Genomic DNA, 13,741 nt, shown 5'->3' with positions numbered 1-13,741 from the left:
AACTCCAAGAGACGGTCGGTGGAATCAAGATCGGGTCTCAGGTCCGCCGAGGCCGCGGGTGATCGCGAGCCTTCTTGATGTGGGTCGATGCCCTTTGAAGATGCCGCTTCTTGCTGCTTCGAGGTTGTAGAGCGGGTGTTCACCATCTTCCAAGGCCAAGGATTGAACTGCTCTGATACCAAATTGATGCGATCCGATAGAATTTGATCCGTATCCCAAGATTCTTGACTCTTCTTGATTTCTGGAAGGATAGTTCCGACCTGATTGCAGACACGATTTCTAAGGATCCGTCCGTCAGATTGATCTCAATTTTGGATATGTTGTAGATCTCTGCGTTAGCTTTCTAGCGGTAGGTCGTGGGTCTAGAGATGACGTCGGGATCTTAAGATATCAGCCTCCGACTGATGACTGTGCAGGGAAGGACGGGCTGAAAATCCAACGGGAAGGAGTTGTTTGTAGAAGGTGGAAGGGATCAAGGAGGGGAGGAAGAAGAGGGAGGAGGTGGCTGGCCTCTCGGGACAGAGGTGGTGCAGCCGGATGAAGGAGGGGGCGGCGGCCTTGGACGGCGGCCTAGGGAGAGGAGGAAGGCGTCGCAAGAAGAGAAGAGAGAAGGGAAGAGAGTTAGGGCAAAAGCCTTTCAATCAATTTTTGCATACTGAAATAGGTGCTCACCACATCTATTTATAGGTGGCTACCTGACCCCTTAACTTGACTTGATCTAATTGAATTCAAGAAACAACTAAACCCAAAACGACTCTAATAAAGGCCAAGTCGGCTAACCCGAGCAAGGCTATGCTGAAATAAAATTAACATCAAGGACTCAAAAGCAAAAATAACCAAATGATTAAGTCCGAGGCGGTCTAGTGGATCCAACCGCATCATGCTACCGCCATAGACTTGAGGATTAGGTTGTGGTTGAGCTGGTAGCTTGCCTTTCTCTTGAGCACTTAAAGCAGTGGTCAGCGTTGTCAGTTGATTTCTTAATTCATCATTGATTTTAGCTTGACCTTGCATGAAAGATTGCAAAATTTCTTCGAGACTGGATTTTTGAGGGGGTGCATGTGCATAATGAGGGTGCGGAGGTGGAGGAGTTGGGTTATATACTTGTTGAGGTTGGTCATTCCTCCACCTGAAATTTGGATGGTTCTTCCATCCAGGGTTGTAAGTACCCGAAAAAGAATTATTGAAAGATTTTTGATAGGTATTCATAACATTGGCCTGATCGTGCAAGACTTCCTTGAATGCGGGTATTGTGGGGCAATCAGTGATGAGATGGCCAGGCATCTCGCAAATCCTACAACACTCGCTGTTATGTTCTACGGTCTTGACGGGTTCAATCCTTCTAAGTTCAATTTCCTCTACCTTCCTAGTAAGGGCTGCCATTTTAGCTTGAATATCATCCTGAGTATTAAGGTTGTAAAGGCCCCCGTGTGGAATGCTAGTAGGCTTAGGCAAAGGTTTATTCACTCTATCCCCTGTATCCCATAATTGTGCAGTCTCTGCGAGAGAGTCTAAATAGTCCCATGCCTCATCGGGTTGCTTTTCCAAAAATAGACCATTGCACATAGTCTCTATAAATTGTTTCAACTGTGGGGAAAACCCTTCGTAAAAGAAACTAATGGTTCTCCATGTTTCAAACCCATGATGAGGACAAGAGAGAAGCAAATCTTTAAATCTCTCCCAGCATTCATAAAATGTTTCATGGTCTTTTTGCTGGAAATTACTAATGTGCCTTTTCAAAAAGTTAGTCCTTTGTGCGGGAAAGAATTTTTTCAAGAATTCTCTTTGCATATCATGCCATGTTCCTAACGATCTTGGTCTCAAGGAGTTCAGCCATGTTTTGGCTTTATCCTTCAAGGAAAAAGGAAACAAGGTTAATTTAAGGACATCTTCCGATACATTTGGCACTCTAAATGTGATACTAATTTCCTCAAAATTCTTAAGATGAAGATAAGGGTTCTCGGATTCCATTCCATGATACTTTGGCAGCAATTGAATTACTCCTGGTTTGATTTCAAAGTGTCCTACATTTTCAGGAATAATCATGCATGAAGGTTGACTAGTCCTAGTGGGATGTAAGTATTGTCGAAGTGTCATAACTGGGGGTCTACCTTCATTACCATGGTGACTTCCTACATCATCATCAGCCATCTCACCAGATCTGAGATTTTGCGAAAAAGTTTCAATAATGTGATCTAAGGAATTGTCAAAAGATTGTCGACTCAGACGTCCAGTGTTGTCCCTATTCCAACCTAGCATACAAAATTTCAGAGTTTATTTATTTATTTATTTATTTTTAATGATTACCCTTGATCTTTTCTTAAAGTTCTTATCAATTTTCAAGTAGCAACAAGGGTTAATGAGATATGATGATAATAAAATTCTGATTCTAAACAAAAAAATTAAACACAGAAAATTTAAAGCAGACAGCAGCAAAGTTTATATTAATTTAATGGTCGTAAAAGTATCAGAATATCAATCAGACCATTCAGATGAAAGAAACATGTGTCCTACAGCAGCCGACGAAATTGGAGTGCAATCAGACGGTGGATTACTCAGATATCAGAGTTTGATGCAGACTGTGCAGGAAATAAAAACAGCAGAAAATTTTTTTTTTTGAAAGAAAAAGACTAAATAATAAGATACTGATTAAATCTAAAATTATACTAATAAATAAGCCGTTCTCCGGCAACGGCGCCAAAAACTTGATGCAAAAATAAAATTGTTCTCCCAAGTGCAGGAGAATCGCACAAGTAGTAAAATCTCGGGAGTCCGAGGTCGAATCCTCAGGGAACGATCTATAGATTATTAGCGTAATTTTTAGATGTAATTTTTAGTTAAATAAATTTGTGGATTAAAATGATGTTTTGGTTTTCAGAAATTAAATGCAAAGAACAATAAACAAAATTCAATGAAATAAAAATGGTAGGGATCTGGAATCCCCCTTGATGATATTGCATTCAAGGAATAAACTCTATGGTTCTTGATTAAAGATTAAATGTAAGATAGATCTAATCATGGTATACATTTCATGAACATATGAACTCAATTTCTAAGCATCCGTCGTGCTTTCTACGTCTACGACGAATCAAATACTAAAGCAATCCATATATCAATAATCATAATCCATTAAAGTCTATCTATGAAATAACTACGCATGAATCAAGAACATATCAATAAATATAAACCATTGAAAGTAAAAGTTTAGAGTTTACTTCAAAGAGCAATACATCAAAGGTTCCTCCATCACCCTCCCTAAGAAATTAGCCGCTCATTGAAAACATTAATCCCCCTTTCATTTTCTTTCTTTTTTTTTTTCTTTTTCTTTTTCGGAAACAGGGTCTCCCCTGTTTCCCTTCTCTGTTTTTTCAAATCTTCCGAATGAGGGATGATCCGTTTCAGCCGAGGGAGCCCTCTTATAAGCTGCTATGAGTCCCTGATCCCACGGAATACGTGGAGATGCCGAGTATCCCGGACGCGAGAAGGCCGATTGCGGGATCTGAGGATGCTGGAACGTGTGGACTGCGAGATCTGGGAACTGCTGAAGATCGATTGAAGGAGGTTGAATGCGGAAATCTCGGGATGTTGGGATCTCATGCTGAAGATGAAGCTTGGACCGCTGGCGTTTGGGATTTGAATGGCTGGATCGAATGCAGGAGATGGGGCGCGGACGAGTGCTGGATCATCGCCAAAGGAAGCTGAGACGCGTGGATGGCTGGACTTTGCTGGGAGGGTGATTCGCTTGCTTAATCCGGAAGAGGTAGACTGCGAGGAAGACGGAGGCTGAATCTTGGGAGATTCTGGTTCACGGACGTGGCATGCTGGGAATTGCACGGACACGATCTGAGGGGGTTGATCACGGACGGCTGGGAGGAAGAATTGTGGACGCGGGGACCTAATCACCGAAGCTGGGACGCGTGGGAGGATGCTTGGCGGACGGCTAGGAGGAAGAAGTGTGGACGCGGGGGTGACGGCTGGGATGAACTCCAAAAGCCTTTGAAATGGGGGAAAGAAGAGAATGCTCATTTCTTCCACGCAGACGGAGACGTTGAATAGATGCCGGCTTGCAGAAGACTGAAGCTGCGACGAAGTAGACGGCTGAACTTGACCTCCTCCTAGTGTGCAACTGGGGTCGACCCATGCGGTTGGCTGGTCACCTATAGTGATACATCTTTTTGAACCCAATATGCATTTTAGCTTTGATTTCCGATCACCTGCACCTCACAAAAATATAATATTAATGCGGCAATTTTATCATTATTTGTTAGCAATAATACTAATTTAAGTGATGTATAGATCACACTTTTGTGCTCTCATCAATGATCACCAGGCCGTCCGATCATGGGAGAAAGAAGGGTTCATATGATGGTGTGCGTGCAGAGGGCTAAGCATGAATTTCAGAAAATTTTTATGCGGAAAGAACGGGTTAAACATTTTAACCAAAAACATGCTTGATATTTTAGATATTTTAACTCTGGTACCAGTCGAAGACAGTCTTCAACTGCACATCACATGTGGCGCAGGCTCAGTCCCAATACATAGGGTGACACCCGCGCGTGCCTATCAAAGCACTCATCATATGAGCCCCCGGGTGGAGAGCCACGCTTCGTCACACGATCACGCGTGAGAGTTCCCGAGAATCGGATAGTCTCCACTAATCCTTTACTTTGACACCATATATCACGAAGCCCTCAGATCCTGAGGATTGTGTAATTCAAATCAATATGCATAAATCACAATTTCTTGTGATTTGAAGATTGAGATCATATCTCAACCATAAAAGAGATCAGATCTCTTACCTTTAGAAGGGGGTTCCTTCAAGGATGCTTCGCAGCCGCACAAGCGTCCGGCCTCGATGACTCGTCCACGCGAAGCTCCGGAATGATCAGCTTCCCGGGGAGTGCTAGCTCGCAGGGAGGCAGAAGGTTGGCTGAAAGGGAGAAGGAAGAAGATGGACCTTCACAGCTCAAGAACTCCTTCTTGGGCTTTCACCTTCAGAACTACTCTCTCCTCTCACTCTCTTTCTCTGGTGCTCTCCATGTGTTGGGAAGAAGGAAGAGGGGTGGCCTATTTATAGGCCAAGAAGAAGGTGAGGTGTCCCTATGAGGTGTCCTGTGAGGTGTCCTGCCAGGACACATGTCACACATGCAAGGAAGAGAGATGTCCTGCTCTGCCACGTGTCACGCATGCAAAGGGGTGAGGTGGCCTGGAGGGCGATGTCATGGATGACCTCATGAGGCAGATGAGGTCATGGATGACATCAGGAGGAGTGTGAGGTGTCCAGGCCCGCCACATGTCACACATGCAAGCAAAAGAGGTGTCCTGCTCCACCACGTGTCACGCATGCAAGCAAAAGAGGTGTCCTGCTCCGCCACGTGTCACGCATGCAAAGGGGTGAGGTGGCCGGGATGTGGGTCCCACATACAGTATGTGGGTCCCACCTAAGCAGGACATGGGTCCCACATACAGTATGTGGGTCCCACCTAGGCAGGACGTGGGTCCCACATACAGCATGTGGGTCCCACATAGGGAAGGAAGTCCTAGTCATACTAGGATCATAATTGATTTTAATCCAATTTGACTCAAGCCAAATCTGATTTGGTTGGGACAAATTAGACATTTTCACCAAACCAATTTTGGTGTCAATTACGGTTTTACCAACTTCAAATCATATTTGAATTTGGTCAAGCCCAATCTCTATTACTCAATCAAATTGAGTCTAATCAGTGATCTAATCACCAATTAACTTCTCCAAGCAACAATTGCTTAGGGCAATCAGTCAATCACATTGACTATTTTACCTCTAGACGATTCTCAATCGTCAATCAGCCATTTGATCAATCCAGAAACTTCTAAGCGTGTGACCTCACTGGTTCGAACCTAAGCCGGTAGTACAAGAACACTTCCTGCACTAATCGAAGTAACCATCTAGCAATGGGACCCGACGACCGGATAGGCCGAATAGATGCAAAGCAACATTCTAGAACCTATGGACTATGGTTACTGCATAATTCATCCTCTTGACCAGAAAATGCCCAGGATGGGTTTAGAGTCTGTCTACCCTGAAACGATCCATCCGGAAATATGTTTCAATTCAATAAGTCAAGTGATAGTGATTTGACTTTCCCTGGCCAGGGTACTACTTAATTGAAAACACAAGGCATTCACCCTTATTTCTAAGGGAGGTCAATCCCATCTTGATCTGCAACTGACTACCACAAGTACTTGACTGGACCCAGAAACCTTTCATCGCTGGATTAGAAATTCAGGTAGTCCGGCACCAAAGTACAGTGAGTTGCTTGCAAGCCACCGGTTGCAATCTCAGGTCTAAAGGATACATATACCCATATCCACTCGGAACAACTCTTGACAAGAGAGAGTCCGTCAATTGGTCACGTTCAGTGAACGTACACTACCATTCACTTGTATACCATACTAGTATCTCTATACTCTTTGGTTTGGAAGACAACCAACAAATATGATACACAATGACCTACGCCCGATAATACTATCGTCCTATTAATAGTATATCATACGGTCATGAACATTTAAGGACCTGTGTGACAAAATCATATTTCATTACACAAAGCAGTCCTAAGGACTTCATCACATCGGAGTTTGTGAAGATGTTCTGGTGATGAATAAATACCATGTTATTTATAATTGATTCAAATACATTTACAATCAACAATTGATTGGATTTAGGACATAATTTCCAACAACTCCCACTTGAACTAAAGCCAATCAGTACAGTATCGTATACCCATCTTCAAGTAATGATGGTCAAACTCCTTTACACTGAGGGCCTTAGTGAAGGGGTCGGCTAAGTTATCCTTCCCGTCAATCTTTTGAAGATCAACGTCACCTCGTTCTACTATCTCACGAACCAGGTGATATCTGCGCAGAATGTGCTTGGTGCGCTGGTGAGCTCTTGGTTCCTTGGCCTGAGCGATGGCACCAGTGCTATCCGAATAGACAAGGACTGGTCCACTAAGGGAGGGTGCAACTCCGAGCTCAGCAATGAACTTCCGCAGCTACACAGCTTCCTTTGCCGCATCCAATGCCGCAATGTACTCCGCCTCGCACACAGAGTCCGCTATAGTAGTCTGCTTGGAACTCTTCCAACAGACAGCCCCACCATACAGGGTAAAAACATAACCAGACACAGACTTGCTATCATCACGGTCTGATTGAAAACTTGAATCGGTATAACCGACAAGTCTCAACTCAGTATCTCCATAAACAAGCCACTTATCCTTAGTATTTCTCAAATACTTGAGGATAGTCTTTACAACTTTCCAGTGGCTTTCTCCTGGGTCAGATTGGTACCTACTCACTACTCCTAGTGAATACGCCACATCTGGTCTAGTACAAGTCATAGCATACATAATAGATCCCACAGCAGAGGCATATGGAATTCTACTCATACGCTCTCTTTCTTGGGGAGTTGTGGGGCAATCTCCTTTAGAAAGAGTAATTCCATGACCTATCGGAAGATAGCCTTTCTTGGAATTTTCCATGCTGAAACGTTTCAGCACAGTATTTATGTACATGGATTGGGACAGACCGAGCAACCTCCTAGATCTATCTCTATAGATCTTCATCCCAAGGATGTAGGATGCTTCTCCCAAATCCTTCATGGAGAATTGTGATGAAAGCCATATTTTTACTCCCTGTAGTGCAGCAATGTCATTCCCTATTAGGAGAATATCATCCACATACAGTACAAGAAATAAGACTACCGTACCATTAGCCCATTTGTATATGCAAGGTTCCTCTTCGTTCTTAACGAAGCCATAAGTTTTGATAACCCTGTCAAAACGAATGTTCCAACTCCGAGATGCCTGCTTTAGTCCATATATGGACTTTTGCAGCCTACACACCTTAGACTCATCTGCAGAAATAAAACCTTCAGGCTGTATCATATACACCTGTTCCTCTAAATCTCCATTTAGAAAAGCGGTTTTAACATCCATCTGCCAGATCTCAAAGTCCAGATGGGCCGCAATCGCAAGCATGATCCGAATGGATTTCAGCATTGCCACAGGCGAAAACGTTTCGTCATAGTCAATACCATAACGCTGACGAAATCCCTGGGCAACCAGACGAGCTTTATAGGTTTCCACCTTTCCGTCTGCACCTCTTTTCCGTTTGAAAATCCACTTACACCCTATGGGTTTAAATCCTTCGGGTGGGTCAACCAATGTCCATACATCATTGACCTTCATGGACTCCATTTCAGATTCCATGGCTCCAAGCCATTTATCAGAGTCAGACCTTTGCATAGCATCCATATAGGTGACGGGATCCTCATCGTTCTCATCGAGACCAATGGGATCATCGTCCCGGACAAGAAAACCATAGTATCTATCCGGTTGATGCGGTACTCTACCGGATCGCCTAACGGGTGCAACCTTAATGGGTTCTGAGTTTGATCCAATCAAATCAGACTCTAACGGTTCAGTTCTAGTTGTCTGATCCTCTACCTGTTGAACTTCATCAAGCTCAACCTTAGAGCTGTTCGTTCTTTCACCAAGAAATTTCTTCTCCAAGAAGACAGCTCTATTGCTGACGAACAACCTTTGTTCATTAACCTGGTAGAAATAATACCCTTTGGTTTCTTTTGGGTAGCCGACAAAAAGACATTCTTCCGACCTAGCTTCCAGTTTATCTGCTTTCAAACGACGGACGTAGGCTGGAGACCCCCAAACTTTAAGGTGAGAGAGTACAGGCTTTTGACCGGTCCATATCTCATATGGAGTTTTAGTCACAGATTTACTGGGAACTCTATTAAGAATATAACAAGCGGTCTCAAGTGCATAACCCCAAAATGATAAGGGCAAAACTGTAAACCCCATCATGGATCGGACCATATCCAACAGAGTCCGATTCCTCCTTTCAGACACACCATTATGCTGCGGTGTTCCGGGAGGGGTCCACTGAGAGAGAATCCCATTCTCCTCCAGATATGTCAAGAAATCACTGGAGAGGTATTCACCACCTCGATCAGATCGAAGTATCTTAATACACTGTCCAGTTTGTTTCTCTACTTCATTACGGTATAATTTGAACATTTCAAATGATTCATACTTGTGTTTCATAAGAAACACATACCCATACCGAGATAGGTCGTCGGTAAATGTAATGAAATAGCTGTATCCACCTCTTGCACTAGTGCTCATAGGTCCACATACATCCGAATGTACAAGACCTAATACAGCACCAGCTCGTATACCTTTTCCAGTAAAAGGCGACTTGGTCATTTTTCCAAGAAGACAAGACTCACAGGTAGGTAATGATTCACAATCATTAATATTTAAAATATCCAGTGAGGCCAACCTGTTGATCCTGTTCTTGTTAATATGACCTAGCCTACAATGCCAAAGGTAGATATCAGAGACATCATCAGATCTAGGGCGTTTACTTGTAGTGTACATTACACTAACAGGTTGTGACAATACATAAATGCCATTGTTTAATCGTCCATTGATTACTGTAACACCATTCATAATGATATCATAATAATCCTTCTTTATACAAATTTCATAACCGTTTAAGGCCAAATGACCAACGGAAATGACATTCATTAAGAAACTAGGACAATAGTGACATTCACCAAGGGCAATTATGTGAGAATTTGAAACAATTTGAATATTACCTAATGCAAGAACTGGAACAGTTCTTTCATCTCCAACATTTAGGAATTTCTCATTGTTACCAAAATTCTCAATGACTTGCAGTCCTTTCAACGTATTACAGATATTAAAAGGACTTCCGGTATCCAATACCCAAGTCATCATATCACATACAGAGAAATTATAAGGTGTTATCATATAACCACCTTGACCAGCAACTCTTTGCTGATTTCTCTCATTAGCACTCGAGTTAGCCTGATTCTTAATCAAAGGTCTAGTCGGCTCATCACTATCCAATAGTGATAGGGGGAACTTATAAGAGGACATTTCTGCATAAAGGATAAAACCATGGCCTTATTAGTAAATGAATCAATTAATCTAAAGACATGGATTTTAGTCTAAAGATCCTTCCACTATTTTATACGAATCAGGAGCCTCTACCTCTAATCCGAAGAATTACTCTTAATTCTTTAGTGGGCACTAGAATCCAATAGGCTATACCTGGGCCCGACTTTGGTCGGTATCAACCCAAATACACCTAAAGGTAGGTTCATAACAAATTGCTTCAACTAAACAACTTCTAGTGATCATTCTGCCCCAGGAAGCACTTCAGCGGGCGTATATCGACACTACTAAAAGTCCCGGTCAGGTCCAACCATTAACATGTAGCAATCAATGCAAACTATCTAATAGATGGTCAAGCCCGACTTTGGCCGGTATCCAACCGGACCACCCATTCCAATAGTTGCAACCGACTCATCATTATTGTATGACAATTCCAATGGCCGATACGCACCAGTGCGCGCACGCGCCTCCAATGTATATAGACGTATTGGACTCATTATCACACAACTAATGGGAGGCTATGACGTGGTCATCTCCATTAACCATATCATTTTATGGACCTAATAATTTAGAAGATTTTTATAATAAAAAGCTGACTCAATCCAAATCCTCCCACTGACTTCATAAGTCAGGTATCATAGGAAATAGATTCAAGTCAGTGCACCTAAATCAGTCCAACTGATTTTCTTACAGGCATGGGTCAATTAGAGTCAATCAGAGATCTGATCAAAAGAGATTCACCAAGATAGCCAGGTAAGTGAGATCAGCGGAAGGGTATGCCATTAACTTGACTGGACCGAAACCCAGCAAGTAGCTCCCAATTAAAAACCTACTGATTACAGTTGCCTTTGACACCAGCTGGTTTATCAATTTCAATTCGATCAATATCATAACTCAAGCTCAACCACGAAGCCTAAATCAACATCCATTTGGTCTAATCAAAGACATGGACTTGATCAACTACAACTATTGCAAAGATCAAGAGCAATCTTGACCCAATCTAAGAAACAACTTTAATTAGATTAGATCAACTACTCTACCAAGTTTGATTTCAACCATTGAGTCCAAATCATTTGGATTTGATTTAGCTAACCCATTACCCCATGAATTATGCAATGTCTTAGACATTCAAATCACATTTAAAGTCTAGGATCTATATCATTACTCAATTCATAATTAAGTATATTACATTATTCATGTCTTATCTTTGTTTTGCATGCTCCGTAACTTTAAATCGTTAAAACACTTTTAAGATTCAAGTTAATCATGCAAACAAACATGTTCATTCATCATATGAATAACATAATGAAATAATATAATTAGTTTACATCATATGTAAAAGATCACATCTTGCATAGATATTTGATATTACAAAGAACCTGGACGGGCTCTGATACCACTGATGGTGTGCGTGCAGAGGGCTAAGCATGAATTTCAGAAAATTTTTATGCAGAAAGAACGGGTTAAACATTTTAACCAAAAACATGCTTGATATTTTAGATATTTTAACTCTGGTACCAGTCGAAGACAGTCTTCAACTGCACATCACATGTGGCGCAGGCTCAGTCCCAATACATAGGGTGACACCCGCGCGTGCCTATCAAAGCACTCATCATATGAGCCCCCGGGTGGAGAGCCACGCTTCGTCACACGATCACGCGTGAGAGTTCCCGAGAATCGGATAGTCTCCACTAATCCTTTGCTTTGACACCATATATCACAAAGCCCTCAGATCCCGAGGATTGTGTAATTCAAATCAATATGCATAAATCACAATTTCTTGTGATTTGAAGATTGAGATCATATCTCAACCATAAAAGAGATCAGATCTCTTACCTTTAGAAGGGGGTTCCTTCAAGGATGCTTCGCAGCCGCACAAGCGTCCGGCCTCGATGACTCGTCCACGCGAAGCTCCGGAATGATCAGCTTCCCGGGGAGTGCTAGCTCGCAGGGAGGCAGAAGGTTGGCTGAAAGGGAGAAGGAAGAAGATGGACCTTCACAGCTCAAGAACTCCTTCTTGGGCTTTCACCTTCAGAACTACTCTCTCCTCTCACTCTCTTTCTCTGGTGCTCTCCATGTGTTGGGAAGAAGGAAGAGGGGTGGCCTATTTATAGGCCAAGAAGAAGGTGAGGTGTCCCTATGAGGTGTCCTGTGAGGTGTCCTGCCAGGACACATGTCACACATGCAAGGAAGAGAGATGTCCTGCTCCGCCACGTGTCACGCATGCAAAGGGGTGAGGTGGCCTGGAGGGCGATGTCATGGATGACCTCATGAGGCAGATGAGGTCATGGATGACATCAGGAGGAGTGTGAGGTGTCCAGGCCCGCCACATGTCACACATGCAAGCAAAAGAGGTGTCCTGCTCCACCACGTGTCACGCATGCAAGCAAAAGAGGTGTCCTGCTCCGCCACGTGTCACGCATGCAAAGGGGTGAGGTGGCCGGGATGTGGGTCCCACATACAGTATGTGGGTCCCACCTAAGCAGGACATGGGTCCCACATACAGTATGTGGGTCCCACCTAGGCAGGACGTGGGTCCCACATACAGTATGTGGGTCCCACATAGGGAAGGAAGTCCTAGTCATACTAGGATCATAATTGATTTTAATCCAATTTGACTCAAGCCAAATCTGATTTGGTTGGGGCAAATTAGACATTTTCACCAAACCAATTTTGGTGTCAATTACGGTTTTACCAACTTCAAATCATATTTGAATTTGGTCAAGCCCAATCTCTATTACTCAATCAAATTGAGTCTAATCAGTGATCTAATCACCAATTAACTTCTCCAAGCAACAATTGCTTAGGGCAATCAGTCAATCACATTGACTATTTTACCTCTAGACGATTCTCAATCGTCAATCAGCCATTTGATCAATCCAGAAACTTCTAAGCGTGTGACCTCACAGGTTCGAACCTAAGCCGGTAGTACAAGAACACTTCCTGCACTAATCGAAGTAACCATCTAGCAATGGGACCCGACGACCGGATAGGCCGAATAGATGCAAAGCAACATTCTAGAACCTATGGACTATGGTTACTGCATAATTCATCCTCTTGACCAGAAAATGCCCAGGATGGGTTTAGAGTCTGTCTACCCTGAAACGATCCATCCGGAAATATGTTTCAATTCAATAAGTCAAGTGATAGTGATTTGACTTTCCCTGGCCAGGGTACTACTTAATTGAAAACACAAGGCATTCACCCTTATTTCTAAGGGAGGTCAATCCCATCTTGATCTGCAACTGACTACCACAAGTACTTGACTGGACCCAGAAACCTTTCGTCGCTGGATTAGAAATTCAGGTAGTCCGGCACCAAAGTACAGTGAGTTGCTTGCAAGCCACCGGTTGCAATCTCAGGTCTAAAGGATACATATACCCATATCCACTCGGAACAACTCTTGACAAGAGAGAGTCCGTCAATTGGTCACGTTCAGTGAACGTACACTACCATTCACCTGTATACCATACTAGTATCTCTATACTCTTTGGTTTGGAAGACAACCAACAAATATGATACACAATGACCTACGCCCGATAATACTATCGTCCTATTAATAGTATATCATACGGTCATGAACATTTAAGGACCTGTGTGACAAAATCATATTTCATTACACAAAGCAGTCCTAAGGACTTCATCACATCGGAGTTTGTGAAGATGTTCTGGTGATGAATAAATACCATGTTATTTATAATTGATTCAAATACATTTACAATCAACAATTGATTGGATTTAGGACATAATTTCCAACATCA

General features: G+C 42.8%; 1 pseudogene; it reads left to right on the top strand.

Moving 5' to 3' along the window:
- The first annotated feature begins 1,636 nt into the window (after positions 1-1,636).
- Positions 1,637-1,734, top strand: LOC120106989 (annotated as a pseudogene).
- The last annotated feature ends 12,007 nt before the right edge of the window (positions 1,735-13,741 follow it).

This window comes from Phoenix dactylifera, unplaced genomic scaffold (assembly GCF_009389715.1).
Source record: "Phoenix dactylifera cultivar Barhee BC4 unplaced genomic scaffold, palm_55x_up_171113_PBpolish2nd_filt_p 000718F, whole genome shotgun sequence".
NCBI lineage: Eukaryota > Viridiplantae > Streptophyta > Magnoliopsida > Arecales > Arecaceae > Phoenix > Phoenix dactylifera.
Note: the sequence above shows the minus strand (reverse complement) of the source record. Positions and strands in the feature narration are given on the sequence as shown.